Genomic DNA, 13,015 nt, shown 5'->3' with positions numbered 1-13,015 from the left:
CAACAAGAAGAACATATGCAACATGCAGATTGGACATATGTGGAGCATGCATTCCATTTGTTGAATGAGTCTCAAGTATCTTTTATTGCACCCAGAGTATTGATACATAGATGGTGCTTAGAGGTGTTATTAAGCTATATAAAGCAATTTCCACTCCATATTTCAATTTAAAGCTATGCGGTGGTCCTTTTACCTACTAGCTAAGTGCTTTAACATTAATATGAATCACACAAGCAATGTACATTACTGATGGACTTAGAATCTCCATCTATACTATGTTTTTTTCACTTTGCTTTACAACACTAGCATCCCAGAATATACGCTTTAAATCACTTACCTTAGACTTGATATATTGTTTGATTGCTTGAAGGCTATGATGATGTTCGAATTAGAGTTGCATGAAAACACACACAGCTTGGAGAAGACGAAGGAAGCTCAAGGAACACAACAAAGAGTGTATTACTTAGTGTGCAATGAAAAGATAGATAGCCCTACAGTGATGGTTGTATATACAATGCACAGGGGAAAAAACCTCCTAAAGAGGAAAAAAATGCCCCGATGGTCCTAGTGTGTTCACACATCACTATCACATGTATATGGTAACAAATCCCCCCTAGAGTGATATGGTGAACAAGAGCTGGCACATGAGTAAAGGGAAGTGCCATGCCCTGAGGACATGATCAGTCCAGAAAGGGGAGTAAGCCCAAAGCTTTGATATTCTCACGATACAATGCCTTTGTGAAAAGATGTGCAAGGTTGTCCTGCGTTGGCACAAAAGCCAAGCTAATCTCTCCTGTTGAGAGCCTCTCCCTGACATAGTGGTAATGCACCTCAATGTGCTTTGTGCGAGCATGAAAAACCGGGTTCCTTGCAAACTGCCAATACGCTCTGACTGTCACTATAGATAGTGTTGGCAGTGTCCTGTCCAACACCCAAATCACCCATAAGGTGTTTGAGCCATACATACTCAACCGTAGCTGTGAAGATTGTCTTGTACTCAGCCTCACAACTAGAAGTGGCCACAGCAGGTTGCTTCTTGCTCAACCATGATGTAAATGAACTGCCAAGCATGAAACAAAATCCACCTGTGGACACTCGCGTGTCAAAACAACCAGTCGAATCTAAGTCCAGAAAAGCATGTAAGTCTGGCGGCAATGATCCTCCCTTGGGATAAGACAATCCAAGATGTAAAGTGCCACTAAGGTAGCGGAAAATCCTCTTAACAACCTGCCAATGCTTAGACCCTGGGCTATGCATAAATCTGCTAACCTGTGAAACTGCAACTGAATATCCCACCTCGTGTTGCATACATAAACGAGGCATTCAACAATAGTTTGGTAATGAGTTACATATGCAGGATCACCAACATCATGAAGACTCCATTTCAAACCTCTTTCCATGGGAGTGGCAATAGGTTTGCAATGCTCAAGTCCAAAGTAATAACTTTTCTGACACAAGGCAATACCACCATCACACTTCTTATATCCAAGTAATGATGCAACAACCCCAAATATTTCATCTTGAAAGTAGCATTCAAATCAGCCTTAAATTCACCAATATGTATCTCATTTGGTCCAGTGATTAGCAAATCAACTACATAAAGAACCACAATGACAAGTAAATTACCCTCACGCTTTACATACAATGTGCTTTCTGTTGGACTATTACAAAAGCCTTGTTTGACCAAATGAGTGTCAGCTTTCTCATATTAAGTACGAGGAGATTGCTTCAACCCATACAAAGCCTTCTTACATCTGCACACTTTGTCCTCTTGTCCTTTCTTGACAAAACCACGAGGCTGCGTTACATAAACTTCCTCAAATATGTCACCATTCAAGAAAGCAGTAACAATGTCCGATTGATGTAACTCCCAACCAAAATGAACTGCCAATGCACATAGAAAATGCACAATATTCATATGACAAGTGGGAGCAAAAGTCTCTTCATAATCTATGTCTTTTTGCTATGCATAACCCTTTGCAACAAGTCGAGCCTTATGGCGATTGATCTCACCATCCGGATTGCTTTTCAACTTGTAAACCGACTTTGTACCAATGGACTTTTTGCAAGGAGGCAAATCACATAAAGTCCATCTGTCATTTTCTATAAGTGCATCATATTGTGATTACATACCATCCAATTTTTTGAATTTTGTGCTTCATCAAAAGACAGAGGTTCCTCAACATCATGTAAGCTAGACACAACCAAAGCACAACAATCTAATGCATAAGATGCACGGCGAGAGCCTAAATGAGTATGACTAGACAAAGGTGCATCCAATTTACTGTCACGCAATGTATGCACCATCCATTTTGGCATACCTCTAGCTTGCTCATTTTCAACCCTTTCCTCATCAAGTACATCATGTATGTCTGCATTAGTAATAGGTTGATCTGTAACATTTTTGGAAACCCCCATAGGTTGTACATTTGCCTCATTGGAATTTACATTTAAACGTCCACCACTGAAAAGAGGTAACAAAGTGTCATAAATGTCTTGCGAGCTTACACTATTGTCTCTAGTACATGACAGCAAGGGCTGAACATAATCTTCCACAAACACTACATCCCGTGAAACCAGAATACGCTTTGTTTGCGGATAATACAACCTGTAACCTTTTCTTTCAACACTATAACCAACAAAAATACATTTGACAGCCTTATCATCAAATTTTATGCACCGTGTTTGTGGCACCAAAGCATATACCAAATAGCCAAAATCACGCATGTGCTCAATAGAAGGCTTTCTATCATGCCATGATTTATGTGGAGTAATAGTAGGATACCTGTTAAGTACATAAGTGGCACACATGATGGCCTCAAGGAAAAAACAACGCGGCAAAGCTTGACTTTTGACCATACATCGTGCCATTTTTGTAAGTGACTTGTTTTTCCTCTTAGTAACACCATTTTGCTAAGGTTTATAAGGCACTATACATTGGTGTTTTATCCCACGACTAGCCAGAAATGCATTAAATTTATGACTCCCCCCCTCGATCGGAATGGAGGGTGCCCATAGTACATTTTGAGACATTTTCAGCCATAGCCAGAAATTGTTCAAAGCACATAAAATACCATGCATGCCTGGTGTAATCATAAATGAAAGTCATGAAGTAAAGATAATTGCCCAAGGATTGAGTTTGCATGGGCCCACAAACATCACTATGCACAAGCTGCAACCTGCATGTGGCCGTAGCTGAACCATCCTTTGGAAACTTTGAATGCTGCATCTTACCCAAAATACAGCCTTCACAAACATGTTTGATAGGTGCTTCAAGAGGCGGTAAAGAAGCAACCATATCATAGTTTTGCAAACGCAGCAAACTCAAAAAATTCACATGATCAAAACATGCATGCCAAAGTTTTGCTCTTGAATATGCAGCTACATTTGCAAAATTTTGTTCACACTTGTCATACAAAGTGAGCTTATACAGTCCATGGCATAAAAGGCTAGATGCAACAATTTCATAACCAAAACTGAAATCATGAACTGTACATCTGCCATCCACAAATTTGACTACAAGTCCAAGTCTAGCAAGTGCGGATTCAAATAAAAGATTCTTCTTGATCTCAGGTACATAGAGTGCATCAAAGTGTGAAGAACTACCATTTGCAGTAGTAAGCACAATCTTTCCAACTCTTTGAATCGGGTAAGAGGCATTGTTGGCACAAGTGACTGAATTTCCATGAGGGACAGCCTCAACAGAGGTGAACAATTCACGACGTGAGGTAATGTGCTTTGTAGAACCACTGTCAAAATACCACACATGTGAATCTGCAACAACTGACATGCATGCATCATCGACAACATGATTGTAAGTGCACTCTGCACTAAAAGCCCATTCTGCATCAACATCAGCAACACAATCTTTTTCATAGAAGAATCAACAATGGCTGCATTTGTAGTGGAACCAACATTTTGCAGTGAAACCACCCTCTTTCTTCTTAGCCTCTTTGGCATTCAACTTAGGACACTGCTTGATCAAGTGATCATTAGGTTTACAATAATGGCAACGCATCTTCTTTTTGCCCTTATCACCAAAATTTCCAAACGAATTGCTGCTGCCAGTAGAAGAATTAGGAACATGTGATTTACCACTCGCAGAAGAACCATAAGAAGTGGTTGCATTGTTGTTACCACCCTTTCTTTGAGAAGCAATAAAATCATGTTCAACTGCATGCTGTCTAGTCCTATTTTTTTTGGAAGGTGACTCTTGTAGCAGCAATGTGTACAATGCATCAAACTTGACCACTTCAGGATTTCCTTGGGTCATAAGTCTCCAAGTACTAGCAAAAGTCTGGAAAGAATGGTAAGGCATCAAGAACAGTCTGCACAAGGAAATTGTCTAAAATGATTTCACCTGCAAAAGTAAGTTGCTCATTGATATCCTTGACAACAAAAGTGTCCATATAATCTTCCTCACGCATAATCTTTGACTCTAGCTCTTTACGCAACAATGCAATTTTTTCCTCCTCATTGCGGCTTGTATAAAGACCAGCCATAATATCCCAAACCTTTTTTGTAGATTTTGCTGAACAAACGTGAGGAGTAATGGTACACTTCACAGACAATACAATTAATGGATGAGCCTGCACATCCTTTACATCCCAAAGAGCTTGTTCTGCCGTAGGCAAAACAACTCTAACAACAAAAATCCTTGAAGCAAGACCTACTACATCCTCAACATCGCCTACTTCCTTAGAACTAGGACGTACATCAATGCCCTCCACAATATTATAAACACCCTTTGACACAAGAACATGTTTCATGTTGCATCATGTAAGCCCACATAGGGTAGTTGTCTCCATCCAATCTGTCCTCAACAACAAACATCTTGATCACATTCGTGTTGTTTTTAGCCATGGAAAATGCTTGCACCTGATGTGAAAACTGCCCAAAATGAAGAGAAACTTAGTGAGACTAGCACGTGCTATATAACACATCTTGCACTAGGTTGTGTGGGATCTGTTATGTAGTATTTGGCACTGACAAAAATTCTACACAAAATGACAAAATTGCCCGTGCAGTCCTGTGGCTGTAGTGGAAACGGAGGCCAAAATGAGCCCGAATCAGAAATCTGAGCATACTACACTCTACGAGCTCACCCAAATTTTTTGTCGACCTATGAATGCTCGCCAAATCTCACTGAAATGGGAGAAAATAAGCAAGCGTGTGCTAGAGTTGTTGTCAACTAAGCCCGAGAGGACACAACCTGCTCTGATACCAATTTTTGAAATTAGGGTTGCAAAAAAACACACACGGCTTGGAGAAGATGAAGGAAGCTCAAGGCACACAATAGAGAGTGTATTACTTAGTGTGCAATGAAAATATAGATAGCCCTAGAGTGATGGGCGTATATACAATGCACGGGGGAAAAAACCTCCTAAAGAGGGAAAAAATCCCCCGACGGTCCTAGTGTGTTCACACACATCACTACCACATGTATATGGTAACAGATGCAACTAGAGAGTAGTGGAGAAAGCTAATGTAGTAAGAGCATGAATTTATTACTCTTAACACTAGTTCTGTAATTGGACACTTTAGTGTCCTGAGACACTAAAGTGTCCTGTTTTTCTACCAAGTTTTGGCAATTTATATGTCAAGATAGAAAGAAGTTTTTAACACCTTGCTTCTACCATAGATTGGTTATGAAGGAAAGAAAACACTGGATTTTTCTCCATATCAAAATAAAGTCTGTATAAAGAGAATTTTGGTAAGTTCTAAGACATAAATTTTAGTAAAATTTCAAGCTATTTGCCAAAAAATCATAAAACTATTATATCTTTTTGTAGATATTGTCATAATAATCAATATCTAATTCTCCTAAATGATTTTCTCATATTAAACTGATCATTTAATGTGGGGAAGTGCCAAGGGAGAAAAAGCTAGAATATTGGTTAAGTTAAGCAGACCGGCCACAGTAGGGATCCATAGGAGGGAAAATAGGGATCCAAAGGGGGGGCCATCTGCAAAAGAGCCATGTGAAACAACGGGCTAAAAAGACCCTAAGGTTCAGCCCATTAAGACTTCCAAAATGCTAAGGTTCCAAAATTCAAAGGTTGTGTCCAAAGGTCAACCTTAGGGAAAATTGGATGCTTAGTGTGTGCCCAAAAAGTCTTTCTACATCCCTACATGGGAGGGGGCGAGCCCCAAAGCTAGGGGATGAGAGAGAAAGCCACACACACACACACACACACAGGCTCCCTTTACACAAAGGGAATGAGGGACACATGTCAGCTCCCTAGGCCAGATGCCCACAAGGTATGCCCAATTCCTATTGGAAGACCCTTGAAGTGGACCAATGAGAATTAGGCTAGAGTAAATCTAGTTTAATTAATTTAAAAACATTTAATAAAAGAAACCAATAAGAATTAAGTGTCCTAGAAGACTATTGGGCAGTCTCCCAAGGGGTCCAATGAGCATTCAGGAGCCCCATGGCTTGCCTGATTCCTATTGGCCAGGAGGCAAAGGGGTCCAATGAGAGTTTAGTTTAATTATTTAATTATCTAAAGCTCTCACAAAAGGGGAAAGGGGGACACATGTCAGAAGGCTATCACTTATGCTGCTTAATCCCTATTGGCTTGACCTGGGGAGGTCCAATGAGGCAAAAGCCAGACTAACTTAGCAGCTAGGGCTCGCCCAAGAGAGAGAGAGGGGGCTGATTTTTGCTTGGCATTGACACACACACTCTCACACTTGACCATGTGTGAAGGGAAAATACTCTATCTCCTCCCAAGCTTTAATGGAGAGCTCATCACCTACTCCAAGCTTGTGAGATAGAAGCCTACATCAACACTCTCTTGGCATGTGGATGCAAATCCAACCAAGAGCCAAGCTTCAATGCATGCTCATCTTCTCTACCAAGCTAATTACTAAGCTAAGCTATGCTAATATGAGTGATTATGTGAGGAGATGTACTTCTTTCTCGTAAGATACTTCTTTTTCCTCTCAATCTACTCTCATACCCTGCTAGCTCTCACCATCTTCGAAGGTGTGTGAGGTCTTGGGTCTGAGAACGGGGATAATTCAAGTTGTGTTTGATTAAGTGTTTTGCTTGGTGTATGAAGCTTCCATCTTCATTGCACTAGCTCGTCTTGAAGGAACACAAAGAATTGTATTGTACAATGTCTCTCTTGATGGGAGAAACCATAATACAAAGCCTTTTGGAGGGGGGACCGGCTCCATGCAAATCCGGTCCTCAACTGTTGTCAATAGCTTAATTGCTCTCTCTTTTGAAAGTATTGTCGATGCTATCTAACTAGGTGTTATGCTTTTTGTTGCTCTCTCCACCCAAGCACTCTTGTAATTCTCATTAGGAATCAACTCTAATGAAATGCTCACTATGTTCATGCTAATTTCCGCTACACATAAGATTTTAGGCCATTAAATGTTACAGATATGGCCTTTTTTATGTTTATAAAATCCAAGTGTTAGCACTTAGTGTTACAAAACAACCGAATGCACTTCAAAGATAAGTTTTCAAGTCACATGCAAGCTATAGACATAATTTCATACTTGAGCACGTCCTGAATAAGAGCATAATTTTGGTCTTCCAAAGGTCCTCTCATGAAATTGGTACTATTCTAGTGCAATTTGACGACTACAAATGACTTTATATGTTTAAACCAAGAAACTACATATTTTTTGGGCTCCCTAACTCAATTAAATCTCGTTGCTTGAACTCTATCTTGAATTTTTTATCGTGCAAAAACTCTTGAAAATCTTGAGTTCTCCATAATAACATTGAAACCAAGGTTTTAGGCACCCCAATTGTGTGTATACCACGTACTTTGATACATTTAGTTGATCTACATGGAAATTTTGATATTATTTGAAGTTTTGAATGCTTATGTCTCAAGAATGAAAATATGAAAGTTTTCTCTTATGCAATTTTGAATATTTGAAATGATCCAATAATTATTGCATACCAAAACCCTTCTACTTGCCACCTTTCTAAAACTCGCAAATACATCAGAATTATATTTTTCTATGGATACAATGATATGCTTGAAATAACCATATCAAACACATGGAACTTTCCATTATTTTATATACTCCAAACTCAAATTTTTTGCACATGAAACTTTCAATTATCTATAGCAAAATTGTGAAAGAGTCACCTAAAATTTTCTACAATGTCACTTCATTTTTTTCTTGAGCTTATAAAGGCGATTTCTTCAAGGCGTCAATCGCTGTCTTACGAGGGTCAACTTGATGAGTATAGTTCTTGATCATGATAGCCTCTAAAATGCAAGGTTGTATTTTTAAAAGACCCTCTAGCTAACATATTTAAGCATATCAAGAGGGTTTTCTTAAATAAACCGTCTATTGCAAGTAGCATTTAATTTAAATTTGCTAAAAACACTACAACATAACCCAAAGTTATCGATGCCTTAGATATCGACGCCCGTGCCTTTCCACGTCCATATCGACGTTCTTACCATTCGTCGATTTATGCGTCGATATGCCTGTGGATATAAGCGTAGAAAGGTAAAGTTTTTCACGCGTATATCGATGCAGTTATCGATGCATATATCGACGGACATATCGACGCAAAGAATTTGGGGGAAAAAAAACCGAACTCGCGGAAGGGGCCATTTTCGCCCTCAACGCGCGCGTTCTCAGATCTTGGTCGAAACTTGCGCAGCAGGTATTATGCCACTCTTCCCTCCCCCAACCCCCCTCTCTCTCTCTCTCTCCACATCGTGTGTGTGTGTGTGTGTAGGAAAGAGACAGAGATAGAGAGAGAGCGGTGTGTGTGTGTGTATGTAGGAAAGAGAGAGAGAGAGAGAGCGGTGTGTGTGTAGGAGAGAGAGAGAGAGAGAGAGAGAGAGAGGTGTGTGTGTGTTTGTGTAGGAAAGAGAGAGAGAGAGAGAGAGGAGAGAGAGAGAGAGAAGTGTGTGTGTGTATGTAGGAAAGAGAGAGAGAGAGAAAGAGAGAAGTGTGTGTGCGTGTAGGAAATCAAAGAGATATATATATATATATATATATATATATATATATATATATATATATATATATATATATATATATAGAGAGAGAGAGAGAGAGAGAGAGAGAGAAGTGTGTGTGCGTGTAGGAAATTAAAGAGAGAGATAAAGAGAGAAAAATGTGCGTAGGAAATTAAAAGTAGAGAGAGAGAGAGAGAGAGAGTTATGGTTTGCGTAAAAAATTAAAATTAAAGAAAGAAATGAAATGAAATGTTCTATTAACTCTTCAAAAGGCCAAAGTGACCTATGAGACCAGAAAGTTACAATGTGGTAGACTGATACAAAGTCAGAATAACAACATGACAAAATGACAAAATAAAATATTATGGAATCCTAAACTGCTGGGTGTGGACTGAGCAATTAAAATAGCTAGCTGGGATAGGTAGATCATAGGAGATCGAGCATCTGTCGCTGGCAGACCTCATCAATCTCCTCCATGGTCAGTAGTCTAACCGGGCATTGTGCATGTCGAGCCAAAGTGACCTGGATCGTCTGATGCAGCCTATGACTTCATTTGACCAGCTCAAAATACATTGGAAGCTCAACTCTCACCTTTACACATGAAAGTCCTCTAGGGAGAAACAACAGCGCCGTCGTTGCTCTTAGAGACAAGCTTCCTCCTCAAAAAAGGTTGGGTGGGTGCATATAACAAGCCGTAGGTCAAACAAAGAGAAGAAATTCCCAAAATACAAGCCGTTTTTGAAGTCCGGTAAGGTTTTTCTACGTAAAAATGCAAACGGACTTCATAAACGGCTTCTACGCCGTAGTTCAAATCCGGTTGCGTTTTTCTATGGAAAAATGCAAACGGACTTCGGAAATGGCTTTTATGCCTACCGAAACCATCCGTAGTCCATTAAATAGTCTTAAGGCAATGTCAAGAGCGTGTATGGCAAGCCGTAGGTCAAATGGATAGAAGAAACATCAAATACACAAGCCGTAGGTCAAATCCGGTTGCATTTTTCTACGAAAAAATGTAGACAGTCTTCGGGAATTGATTCTATGCCTACCGAAACTATCCGTAGTCCATTAGGTAGTCTTTAGGCAATGTCAAGAGCGCGTATGGCAAGCCGTAGGTCAAACGGATAGAAGAAATGCCAAATACACTGACGAAGGAAATTTGAAATGGCGGCCTCTACACCAAAACAAACTCCATTGCGCCACAAGGGAAATGAGATGAGGGCACCACCTAGTCTTGGAAGCGTGGACTAGGACCGCTACACAAAGAGAGAGAGAGAGAGAGAGAGAGAGAGAGAGAGAGAGAGAGATCACTATTAATGAAGCATTAACCGTAGTGTGTGTACAAGGAATGGATGACTTCAAACACTCCCAACACAAATAGCATATAGATTACCAAACAATCACTCAAGGATTAGCCAAGATCACATCAAGCACTCTCACACGCATATAAAACATTTCTCTCAATTAACATAAGTAAGAGGAGGAGAGGTTACTAGCATGAAACAATTTGCACTCTAGGATATGCAAGAATAGAGTGAATGAATGAGCTTATGGGCTCATGGTGAGTGATACAAAGGCTCAATGGGGCTGAGGGAGGCTTGAAATTACAAAGGGGAAGGCCTCTTTATATAGGAAAGAGAGTGATTAGGAGTGAGGTTAAGATCCAAGTGTAATTTGTACAAATGAAGCTTGATTACGGACATTCAACCAATGAAGAAGCTCCTTCCAAGTGATTTGTTGACCAATTAGCTCCATCATCACTTGTGTTGTCTTCACTCCTTCCTCCATAGCTTGAGTCCAAGAGCTTCCTTATTTTAAAATGTAAAGAATCTACATAAAATCAATACATATCTAGTAATAATAGAAAGGGGTTGAATGAGGACTTATGAATTACAACAAGATTAAGCATGACTTGAGAGGTGATTAGAAGAGGAATTTTGATGGGTTTTTGAGCTTGAGAAAGAGGAGGAAGGAGAGGAGGGTGAGAAGACTAATGGCTGATTTTTAGAGAAGGTCTCAATGTGGAAAAGGAAGGGTGTGTGTGTGTAAAGGTAGAGGGGGTGGTCTCCACCACAGTTGAAAAAATTGGCGTCCACCATTTTGGCCATATCTCCTAGACCATAGATGCAAAAATTATAAAAAAAATATGGCCAGAATCTCCATCTCATCAGCTACAGCTTTGATGAAGACAACTTTTCTTGGATCGGAGTGGAAGTATTTTTTAAAAATTCAGCAAAATCATGTGTCTGGTTTCTTCCTTTACCAAGTCTTCCACTTGGGTCCCATTTGTTTGCATCATCATATGGCTCCAAAGCCATGATGATATGAGCCACTCATGACCCTTGAATCATGGGTGCATGGCTCCACAACCACATCATATTTTTTCTTTTCACATTTACATATTTTTCCTTCCCCTTACCACTAGGTTCTCCCTCCACCTTTCACCTCCAGTGAACTAGCCAAGAAAAAATTCCTATCAAATCTTTTTTTAAATTTTTTTTTTCAAGAGGTTGTTCTCACTCTTTCTTTTATTGTAAACCTCTAGAAGCAAGGAAAACCAACAAAATATAATAAACAAAAATTTGTGATAGGCTCGGATCAACACAAGCCGTAGGTCAAATTCGATTGCGTTTTTTTACGGAAAAACGCAGACGGACTACGGAAACTGATTCTACGCCTACCGAAACCATCCATAGTCCATTAAGTAGTCTTAAGGCAATGTCAAGACCGTGTATGGCAAGCCGTAGGTTAAACGGACAGAAGAAACGCCAAATACACAAGCCGTAGGTCAAATCTTGTTGCGTTTTTCTACGAAAAAATGCAAACGGACTTCAAAAATGGCTTCTATGCCTACTGAAACCATCCGTAGACGATTAGGTAGTCTTTAGGCAATTTCAAGAGCGTGTATGGCAAGCCATAGGTCAAACGGATAGAAGAAACGCCAAATACACAAGCCGCAGGTAAAATCCGATTGCGTTTTTCTACGAAAAAACGCAAACGGACTTCGGAAATGGCTTCTATGCCTACTGAAACCATCCGTAGTTCATTAAGTAGTTTTAAAGCAATTTTAAGAGCATGTATGGTAAGCCGTAGATCAATGGGTTTGAATTAACGCCAAATACACAAGCCGTAGATCAAATCCAGTTGCGTTTTTCTACGGAAAAACGCAAACGGATTTCGGAAATGACTTCTATGCCTACTGAAACCATCCGTAGTCCATTAGGTAGTCTTAAAGAAATGTCAAAAGTGTGTATGGTAAGCCGTAGGTCAAACGGATAGAAGAAACGCCAAATACACAAGCCGTAGGTCAAATCCGGTTGCGTTTTTCTACGAAAAAACGCAAACGGACTTCGAAAATGGCTTCTATGCCTACTGAAACCATCCGTAGACGATTAGGTAGTCTTTAGGCAATGTCAAGAGTGTGTATGGCAAGCCGTAGGTCAAACGGATAGAAGAAACGCCAAATACACAAGCCGTAGGTCAAATCCGGTTGCGTTTTTCTATGTAAATACGCAAACGGACTTCGGAAATGGCTTCTATGCCTACCGAAACCATCTGTAGTTCAATAAGTAGTCTTAAATAAATCTCAAGAGCATGTATGGAAAGCCGTAGGTCAATGGGTTTGAATTAACGCCAAATACACAAGCCGTAGGTCAAATCCGGTTGTGTTTTTCTACGGAAAAACACAAATGGATTTTGGAAATGACTTCTATGCCTATTGAAACCATCCGTAGTCCATTAGGTAGTTTTAAAGCAATATCAAGAGCGCGTATGGCAAGCCGTAGGTCAAACGGATGGAAGAAACGTCAAATATACAAGCCGTAGGTCAAATCCGGTTTCATTTTGCTATGGAAAAACGCAAACGGACGTCGAAAATGGCTTTTATGCCTACCAAAACCATCCGTAGTTCATTAAGTAGTCTTAAAGAAATGTCAAGAGCGTGTATGGCAAGCCGTAGGTCAATGGGTTTGAATTAACGCCAAATACACAAGCCGTAGGTTAAATCCGGTTGCGTTTTTCTACGGAAAAACGCAAACGGACTTTGGAAATGGCTTCTATGCCTACTG

The sequence above is a fragment of the Adiantum capillus-veneris genome, chromosome 20 (assembly GCF_014529385.1).
Source record: "Adiantum capillus-veneris isolate H3 chromosome 20, ASM1452938v2, whole genome shotgun sequence".
Taxonomy (NCBI): domain Eukaryota; kingdom Viridiplantae; phylum Streptophyta; class Polypodiopsida; order Polypodiales; family Pteridaceae; genus Adiantum; species Adiantum capillus-veneris.
This window is presented reverse-complemented; position numbering follows the sequence as displayed.